The 10,339-nt window shown below is 46.1% G+C and overlaps 1 protein-coding gene across 1 annotated transcript in view; it reads right to left on the bottom strand.

Annotated features, from left to right (window-relative positions):
• Nucleotides 1–4,516: 4,516 nt before the first annotated feature.
• LOC134206072 (midnolin homolog) overlaps nt 4,517–10,339 on the bottom strand; it is an 87,180-nt gene continuing 81,357 nt past the window's right edge. The window contains exon 5 of the mRNA XM_062681752.1: nt 4,517–6,158. The gene's annotated coding sequence lies outside the window, so the exon portion shown is untranslated. The remainder of the gene's footprint in view (nt 6,159–10,339) is intronic.

The following is a 10,339-nucleotide window of genomic DNA, read 5'->3' as shown; positions in this document are numbered from 1 at the left end:
ATCGAATCTGGGCCTGTTGAGGTACCTCGCCCTTTGTCGAGGGCCCACAGAAGTTCGTTCAGGGTGATATCGATGTTATACACATCATCGTTGTTGTGCGAAACATCTATGGACCTTCGTTCAGCTGCCGCTTTCGCCATCTGGAACGATGGAGGGTAGCTGGAAGTCGCCGATCTTTCGCAATAGACTTTTGTCAGTTCTTCTGCCACTTCTTCGGGGTCGTCCGTAAACCCGTCCGCTCGCTTGAGCACTACCGGACGCTGTTGTCGGTTGCCAAGTAGGGTATTCACCGTCCGCCATAGTTCGGTCGCCGTGCTGCTTGGTGATATTTTCGCCACAAAATTTTCCCACGACTGCTCCTTCGCCTTGCTGATCGCTTTTCGTGCCGCTGCTCGTGTCTCCTGGAATTTCGCTAACGCATCGGGTTGGTTCGGATCACCTTGCTGTAGGCGTCGGAGAGATCGAAGGCACTTTCGCCGCTGTCGGATAGCCACTTTTGTTTCGGGGCACCACCACGGTACAGCTTTCGGTCCAATCCGCCAGCTGGTACGTGGAATAGCCTTCGTCGCTGCTGGTATAATAGTCTCTGTGAAGCTCTGAATATCCCATTCGGCATCTGATCGGATGGCTTCTACCGTAAGTCGCTCGTATAGCGACCAATCCGCGTGATCGTAGAGCCATTTGCGTCGTATCGTTCGTTGATTCGACCACCCGGGAATGGACACCGTGATCGGGAAGTGATCGCTGTTGTGCGTGTCCGACATAGTTCGCCAAATGAACCTGCGGGCCAGATTCTCTGAGCAGATGGTCACATCGATAGCCGAGGTATTCCCAGTGGCCGGGTCGATGCGGGAGTGTGAATTGTCATTTAATATGACTAGGTGGTGCGTCAATGTGTTTTCGGCGATAAATCGGCCGAGCGCGTTCGATTGGTGAGACCCCCACGCGAGATGGTGCGCGTTGAAGTCTCCCAGAAACAGCACCGGACCTTCCAGCTGTTCAAATAACTGACCCAATGCGGCCTGAATATGCGTAGAATTCGGCGGGATGTAGACAGACACTACCGTTGCTTGGATCGGCGCGTGGATGCGTGCAGCGATGAGTTGCAGGGTGGTGTCGATCTGCACATGCTCGAATGGTATGCCTTTTCGGATGGCAAGGCCAACCCCGTGTTGCCAGTAGTGTACACTGTTCGATTCCAGAAGCAACGTGTAGTGCCTGCCGACGAAATCTGGTGGGACGACCGTTTGGTTAACTTTCGTCTCCTGCAGTGCCACGACGCACTGTTGGCCCTGAGGCCACGCAGGTTCCACTGTAGGGCGAAAACGCCACCAGAGCGGCTGTCTGTGACGGAACAAGTGACGGACGACGACATGGATGTTCTTCTTGTCGGCGGGTTGACTGTGGGAAAAAAGGATGGTGCAATAACCTCGCCAGAAACCTGAGCGATGCTGGAACTTGCCTGTGGGACGACTTGCCCCACAGTGCCAGCAGCTGTCGAAACCATTACACTAGTTCTACCAATACCGACAACTGCCGGCACTGGGGATGCGCTTTGTGTAATATTTCTTCGACGTGACGGGCCTTCTCCGGGTGAGGTAACTGCTGCGATGTGTTGTTGACCTGGAAGGGTTTTCGGGAGAGTATATGCACACGGGTGGAAAAAGCGAGTACTGACCTGTGGGACGCCAGCCGTTACCGAAACTACTACACGATTGCTTCCAGATCTGCCGGCAACAGCCGGCACTGGAGAAAGGCTTTGTGTAGTTATGCCTACTGCTTCGTTGTTGGGTATGCCGCTTTCATCGGACGTTGGTGCTGGATGTTCTATACTTGCTGGTGTAGGGCGGCGGCCAGTTGTGTAATCAGTGTTTCCATCGGTTACGGAGGTGAATTCGCCATCAACGGGTTGGGGTAAGACGTCCCGGATGACTCCTTCAACCTGCCGTACTTGCGTCGGAAAAGGTACTACACTTTCCCTACTTCCGAACCGATCAATCTCGTTGTCCAGGTTCGTGCCTTGGTCATCATTGGAGTTCATGCGATGTTGGGGGGTGTCGAATACCTTGGCAAGGACAGGTCTCCGGTATCTCCGAATCCTCACTGGAGAAATCCATTTCCGTGGGGTCGTGGGTGATGGCGGTATTTTTCGGCGGCGGACTCAGATCTTGGGAAATGACCGGTTTGCTGTGATTATACTTCGCAGGACGCCCGCGCTTGGATTCTTGAGTGGCTGGAGAATTGTTTCTCGATCAGGTGAAAGGGCCTGTTGTCGTGGGGACTGGTCGTTGCTGGTCACGTGGTTTTTCCTGGCTGACGATCTTTTCATCCTTCCGCTTGCTTTCTTCCAGCAGTCTGGCGATCTGCTTGTCCTGTTTAATCATGGCCGTTTCTAGCTCCTTCAGCTTTTTTTGGATGGTATTCTGTTGTGCTGCTGCCTGTGCGTAGCTTCCACTAGCTTGCTGGTTGACGCGTTTTCGGGCTTCCGGAAAAGTGATGTTGTCTCGCACTTTGATTTCTACCACCTCGATTTCCTTTTTATACACGGGACATTGGCGGTTGGTTGGGTGGTCACCTTTGCAACTCAGGCAAGATGGTGCCTTGTTACATTCTTCTCCGTGATACTCGTCGGAGCAGTTGAAGCAGCGTCGTTCGTAGGGGCATCGTAAGCGAGTGTGACCGTAGTTGAAACATCCGTAGCAGAGCATCGGATTTGGAAAGTACGGGCGGGTGGCAACACGTAGAAGGCCAACTTTGATGTGCTCCGGGTACGTAGTTTTGGCAAAGGTAAGTATCAGGGCGGGAGTATTAACTTTCTGGCCGTTCTGGTTTTTGGTGATCCGCTGAACACGGACAACTTTGTCATTTATCAGCTCCACCAGGATGTCCTTTTCCTCCATATCGATCAATTCGAAGCACGAGATGACACAACGGCTAACATTCAAGTTTGGATGCGATACCACTTCTACCTCGGTTCCGTCGATGAGCTTTGTCAGTTTAAGTAACTTTTGCACTTGGGCCGGGTCACGGACACTCAGGGAGTATTTGGTTCCTTGCGCTTCAGTTTTCGCGTTCTCGATCGGTCCAGCACATACCTCTACGGACTTCGAAATAATAAACGGGTTTCGCCTTTACCGATCAGCTGCAGGTACGTTAATTCACCGAACTTGTTTGTCGGGTCCATATATATCGAAAGTCTATGTTTTGCTGATCCTCCCGGGTCGCCGCTACTAGCGGCCGATATGTTGCTTACGCCGCTATTCCCAAGATTGGCAACGGTCACCCGCTACCTACCCCAGATAAACGGAAGAAAGATAAAAAAGGACGATCTTACCTTCTTCGTTCCTTCGACGTTATTTCTTAAGCGTACGCAAAATTTTGTGAACCACTGTGTTCACACACTTTCGGAAGACACTGTATAACTCCCCGGATTCCGATTGGGCACTTCTCAATTTTTTCCAAAACTTCACTCCAAAAAAATGTTTTTTCTACTTCGATAGTATTTCCTGCTCGGGTCACCCGACCGACAGCAGCAGAAAACGGAGCAATCAAACACACGAGCCGGGCGTAAACAATACGATGGCGGCTTATTGTAACCACGCGGTGGGATCACTTTTCACCACTTTTTTACTAATATAACGCACCGATATCAACCGAAATTGATTGCTAATTAGCAATTAGTTCCGGACACTATCCGGCGGGACACTTTTAGCGTATTTACGGTCGCAAAAACCACTGATACGAGGGTGTTTATTCGAGCGCGCACTCGACCAAGATGAATACACCACTAGGTGTTCCAATCTACCAAATTCACGATTCAGCTCTCTTGGATTTTAGTATGGGAGAGCCAGCCGGTTTGTTTTCGTTTTGCACTGAAAATGAATTTTTCACCCCCAGTCTTCTCTTCCACAAACTTGACAGGTTGGAGCACCTATTACTGTATTCATCTTGCACTCGACTGCAACAGCGTGCAGTGGTATCCCGAACAAAACCTGGATACAATAAGGTAGTGGAATTAAATGGAATAGTACAAACTCGTCTTATGACCAGGACCGGATTTAGCCGGAAGGGGGCCCCGGGGCCGACGGTATGTGGGGGCCCCAAAATGTACAAAAAAGGTTGGTTTTGGTACATAAGATTTGTGGGGGCCCGGGGCCACGGCCCCCCCGGCCCCCCCATAAATCCGGCCCTGCTTATGACAATAGACTAACGCAAAATGAACTCCCCCAAGAAATTATGACGTTTGAGCGGGTCGCATAATGAACGCAAAATGAACTTTTGTTCGAGAAGACGACCCGCTCAAATGTCAAAATCCATCGGGTGAGTGAATTCGATGAACCCTTGCATAAGTCTATTACGATTCTCATTGCACTAAGTGGTTTTACGTAGTTCACGTCGAGCGGTCGTGTCTTGTACCTAACCCTTCTAGTTTTTTATTTATTAGGTCTATAGTTTCCCCGCCTCGTGCTATTGTGTTTACTTGAAGGACTGTCATAACAAAATAACTACCCACTGGTTTTAGCTGTAGATTGCAATATATCTTTATTGTTTCCGTTAAGATTTACTCTTTTTAGCATTACACGACGTTTTGTTCTTCAGCCATCCGATTTTTTTTGTTGTTGATTATTTACTTCATACCATTGTATTACGCTAAACCATTGTTTACTGCTCAAGACATTGAAAATGACGCCACACACTTGCTTACATGCGTGCGTGGCGTGAGTTTCATTACGTAGATTACCGTTGATTTAAATTTGATCCTTGAATAGATTTGCTAGATTTGTCTTCGAAAGATCCCTCTTCCGTTCTTTTTTTTTTATTCAGTATATCAAATTGGGGTTTGAAGCTTTTGTCGCAACATCGCTCCCCTTACATCTACAAAACACAGTCATTGTGTCAATTATTCACGCTACACCTAACTTTTCTTACTATTTTTGTTTCATATCTCAACTTAATAAACATAATAAGGCAAATCAAAATACGGGGTAATCCCGTGGTTCAAAACACAAACATTAACCACCCACAGTCGCTCCCGATGGAGCGAAAATCCCTAATCCTAAATGATTGCAGTAAAACCGAATTGTGGTTGAACCTTTAAGGTCGACTCGCCTAACTCGCACGGATAGAATGAAGTTTGAATCGGAACACATATTCCACCGTCTCTAGTTTAGTTTTGTTTTCTTTGTCTAAGTTCAGTGTAGAAAATAAGCAAATATAATCTAGGGCAAAAATGGAAAAATAAACAGAACAATTTGAAACAAAACAAAGAAACGCACAAAACGAAGCGAAAAACATCCGAATCGCTAGAATATATTTGATTAAATTTGTTTTACTAAGCTGCTAATAGTACGAATTCAGGGGAGGGGGGTACTTCACTACAAATACTTTATCATAGTACAGGAATGAGTTTTACATTTTTTTTTGTTATTTTCAGTTTCGCGAGTAGCAAGATTTTGTGTGTTTTTTTTCTTTCTCTAGGTTTAATAAGTGTCGGCTTTGTGCCGACTCAGTGTTACAATTAATGGAGATAGTTTTGGAAACCAGAAGCCATTTTGTTTAAACAGTTTTTTCACCTCATTTTTGTTTTTTTGTTTGCGATTGCCTTAAAGTTAAAATAGAATTTGCTAAATAATGTTTTTTTTTCGTGGTTCAGTATGTATTTCTGTTACTTACTAGACTTGTATTTTAAGATCTGATGGTGGTCTAACACGACTCAGCAATCGCTGTACAATCTGCTGCAACCGATTGTAAGAACATTCATTCAAATTGGAGATCATTGTCTGTGTGGTAAATTTGTCTTACTTCCGCGCATCAGGTTCGCTTCAAATTTTCTCAGGATTATGTAGAGGGGATTACTTGTTTCAATGTTTAACTGTTTACGAAGGTTAACTAATTGCTAGGAGGGTATCATCTTCGCTAAGAAATTTTCTTCTGCTGTTAGTACTTTGTTGTTTATCATAGTTATTAGTTTGCTTAGACTTGACTATCGGTTTTTGTACAGAACTATTGAATCCATCACTAAACACAGTGCAGTACCGGTTGTATTTGTTGTCCTTCTCTGTAGATTGATGCTAAAATTGAATAATTAAGTGTTGAGTTCCACTGCTGTGTAGAATAAATTTGTTTCTGCTTCTTTCAATCTCCTCTACATGGATTTGCTGAAAGGGAAAAGAAATATGACCATGTTAAAATGATTTAATTTTGTTATGCTTATATCAATCGATTAGAAAAACAATCCTAATTAAAGAGTATATCGAATTCATCAGCATATCAACCGATATGAGACCGATAGTCTGAGAATGTGAGAGAGAATCAGTCTGCAATCTGAGTTTTTCTTCAAGGATCTTTGGACTAATCCGCAAATCGTTGTTTACATTTTTGTGAGAACCAGACAGACCAGAGACACAGCCTGACGAGCATACCCCTGTACACCATCTCGTGGGAATCGGCAAAACTGACGTCAAGCTAGCACCAAATGCATGTCTCGGCAACTCTGCGACGATGTAACTATAACGTGTACGCCTCGGTATAGCTTCCACGTGTGTGCCGCAGCTTTTGGCACTTTCAACGGTAAATGTCGTGAGGGTGTGGACGTCAACTGAAGATCAGAATAGGCAAAATTTTATGTTTTGAATTGCCAAAAATATGAACCATGGTGCCATCAATAAAAAAAAGATCTTCTTTTTTAACTGATGCGAGTTTGACGTTCTTCCTTAGAGTAGTCTGAGTCGGTTCCGATTTTTTTCCCCGCCTAAAGTATATTAAATTTCTGCGCATTCGGGTTTGAATTCAGGAAATGAAAGAACTTTGAGTTTGGTTTGCTGCATGGTTGGAAAGTCACAATGAGTTCGGTGTTTGAGCCTCATATCAACCCGCCCGAACAGATTGCGTCTTAGCCGCGCAATCCAAAACGCCTCAGCCTAGAGGAATAAAGCAGAATTAAAGCAAGTTTCAAATGTATTTCAGGAAGAATTTCCGAAGAACAACCTGAATAGATTTGGGACAAGAGTTTGTAAACGAATTTCTGAAGGAATTTGCTAAGAAATTATTAAAAGAATCCTTGGAAGAATTTCCAATGGAATTTCAAAACAAATTCCTAATGGAATTTTCATAGATTCTTTTTTATAAATTTCTACAAGAATTCCTTCTGGAACATCTGAAGGATTTTTTTTCGGGAATTCTGCCAGGAGTTTCTCCGGGAAGTCATTCGAAAATTCGAACAGCAGTAAAACATAACCCTCTTTTGAATCTGGAATTAAGGCTTGACAAAAAAATAAAAATATCGGGATTTCAGTCGATCGGATCGATCGGATATTCTCGATAATTCCTTAGTAATTTACTTCAGTAGTTGCTTCGAAAATCTCTTCAGTAATCATCCAAGTGATATTTCATGAATTTATTCAAAAGTTCGTTCGGAAATCCTCCCCCATGAATTAAATCGGTTAGTCAACCGGAAGCTCTTTCAGGTATACATTCGAAAATTCCTTCAGGAATTCCATCGTGAATTTCTTCTCTCTTCTGGAGTTTTTTTTTTCAAAAATCCTTCGTAAATAAATCTACAAAAACCTTCAAATATTCCTTAAGGAATTCCGTTAGCAATACTTTTAGAAATTCTTCCAGGTATTCCGCTAATTCCATACCATACATTCCCGTAATTCCGCTGAAATTTCCGAACGATTTCCTAAAGGAATTTCCAAAGGAGCTCCTGAAGGAATTTTTGAAATTCTTGAATTTCTCTGTGAAATCACGATAATTCTTCAGAGCTTCATCCAGGAATTCTTTCGATTGTTTTTAAATTTCTTCGGACATTCCTCCGGAAATTTACTTAGAAATTTCTTGACACCTTAGGATATTCCTTTGAGATTTTTTCCGGGACTCACTTCTGAAATTCATTCAAAAGTTCTTTAAGGATAATTTGGAAATTACTTTAAGAGTTCTTTCGTTAATTTCACACTCTTGAAAGGAGGCTTCCGAGCCTCTTGAAAGGAGGCTTCCGAGCTTCTTAAAAAGAGGCTATCGAACCTCTTGGAAGGAAGCTTCCGAGCTTCTTAAAAGGATGCTTTCGAGCCTCTTGAAAGGAGGCTACCAAGCCTCTTGAAAGGAGGCTACCAAGCCTCTTGAAAGGAGGCTACCAAGCCTCTTGAAAGGAGGCTACCAAGCCTCTTGAAAGGAGGCTACCAAGCCTCTTGAAAGGAGGCTACCAAGCCTCTTGAAAGGAGGCTACCAAGCCTCTTGAAAGGAGGCTACCAAGCCTCTTGAAAGGAGGCTACCAAGCCTCTTGAAAGGAGGCTACCAAGCCTCTTGAAAGGAGGCTACCAAGCCTCTTGAAAGGAGGCTACCAAGCCTCTTGAAAGGAGGCTACCAAGCCTCTTGAAAGGAGGCTACCAAGCCTCTTGAAAGGAGGCTACCAAGCCTCTTGAAAGGAGGCTACCAAGCCTCTTGAAAGGAGGCTACCAAGCCTCTTGAAAGGAGGCTACCAAGCCTCTTGAAAGGAGGCTACCAAGCCTCTTGAAAGGAGGCTACCAAGCCTCTTGAAAGGAGGCTAAGAAAGCCTCTTGAAAGGAGGCTACCAAGCCTCTTGAAAGGAGGCTACCAAGCCTCTTGAAAGGAGGCTACCAAGCCTCTTGAAAGGAGGCTACCATGCCTCTTGAAAGGAGGCTACCAAGCCTCTTGAAAGGAGGCTACCAAGCCTCTTGAAAGGAGCCTCTTGAAAGGAGGCTACCAAGCCTCTTGAAAGGAGGCTTCCAGCCTCTTGAAAGGAGGCTACCAAGCCTCTTGAAAGGAGGCTACCAAGCCTCTTGAAAGGAGGCTACCAAGCCTCTTGAAAGGAGGCTACCAAGCCTCTTGAAAGGAGGCTACCAAGCCTCTTGAAAGGAGGCTACCAAGCCTCTTGAAAGGAGGCTACCAAGCCTCTTGAAAGGAGGCTACCAAGCCTCTTGAAAGGAGGCTACCAAGCCTCTTGAAAGGAGGCTACCAAGCCTCTTGAAAGGAGGCTACCAAGCCTCTTGAAAGGAGGCTGGCCCTCTTGAAGAGCTGCAAGCCCTCTTGAAAGGAGGCTACCAAGCCTCTTGAAAGGAGGCTACCAAGCCTCTTGAAAGGAGGCTACCAAGCCTCTTGAAAGGAGGCTACCAAGCCTCTTGAAAGGAGGCTACCAAGCCTCTTGAAAGGAGGCTACCAAGCCTCTTGAAAGGAGGCTACCAAGCCTCTTGAAAGGAGGCTACCAAGCCTCTTGAAAGGAGGCTACCAAGCCTCTTGAAAGGAGGCTACCAAGCCTCTTGAAAGGAGGCTACCAAGCCTCTTGAAAGGAGGCTACCAAGCCTCTTGAAAGGAGGCTACCAAGCCTCTTGAAAGGAGGCTACCAAGCCTCTTGAAAGGAGGCTACCAAGCCTCTTGAAAGGAGGCTACCAAGCCTCTTGAAAGGAGGCTACCAAGCCTCTTGAAAGGAGGCTACCAAGCCTCTTGAAAGGAGGCTACCAAGCCTCTTGAAAGGAGGCTACCAAGCCTCTTGAAAGGAGGCTACCAAGCCTCTTGAAAGGAGGCTACCAAGCCTCTTGAAAGGAGGCTACCAAGCCTCTTGAAAGGAGGCTACCAAGCCTCTTCACTTGAAAGGAGGCGACCATCCCTCCTGAAAGGAGGCTACCAAGCCTCTTGAAAGGAGGCTGCAAGCCTCTTGAAAGGAGGCTGCAAGCCTCTTGAAAGGAGGCTACCAAGCCTCTTGAAAGGAGGCTGCAAGCCTCTTGAAAGGAGGCTGCAAGCCTCTTGAAAGGAGGCTACCAAGCCTCTTGAAAGGAGGCTACCAAGCCTCTTGAAAGGAGGCTGCTAAGCCTCTTGAAAGGAGGCTGCAAGCCTCTTGAAAGGAGGCTACCAAGCCTCTTGAAAGGAGGCTGCAAGCCTCTTGAAAGGAGGCTACCAAGCCTCTTGAAAGGAGGCTACTGCAAGCCTCTTGAAAGGAGGCTGCAAGCCTCTTGAAAGGAGGCTACCAAGCCTCTTGAAAGGAGGCTACTGAGCCTCTTGAAAGGAGGCTACTGAGCCTCTTGAAAGGAGGCTACCAAGCCTCTTGAAAGGAGGCCTGCAAGCCTCTTGAAAGGAGGGCTGCCAAGAAGCCTCTTGAAAGGAGGCTTCTGAGCCTCTTGAAAGGAGGCTGCTGAGCCTCTTGAAAGGAGGCTTCTGAGCCTCTTGAAAGGAGGCTTGAGCCTCTTGAAAGGAGGCTTCCAGGCCTCTTGAAGGAGGCTTGAGCCTCTTGAAAGGAGGCTTCCTGAGCCTCTTGAAAGGAGGCTTCCAGCCTCTTGAAAGGAGGCTTCTGAGCCTCTTGAAAGGAGGCTTCCAGGCCTCTTGAAAG

The sequence above is a fragment of the Armigeres subalbatus genome, chromosome 1 (genome assembly GCF_024139115.2).
Source record: "Armigeres subalbatus isolate Guangzhou_Male chromosome 1, GZ_Asu_2, whole genome shotgun sequence".
Taxonomy (NCBI): Eukaryota; Metazoa; Arthropoda; class Insecta; order Diptera; family Culicidae; genus Armigeres; species Armigeres subalbatus.
The sequence above is the reverse complement of the archived record's forward strand: the minus strand, read 5'-3'. Positions and strand labels throughout refer to the sequence as shown.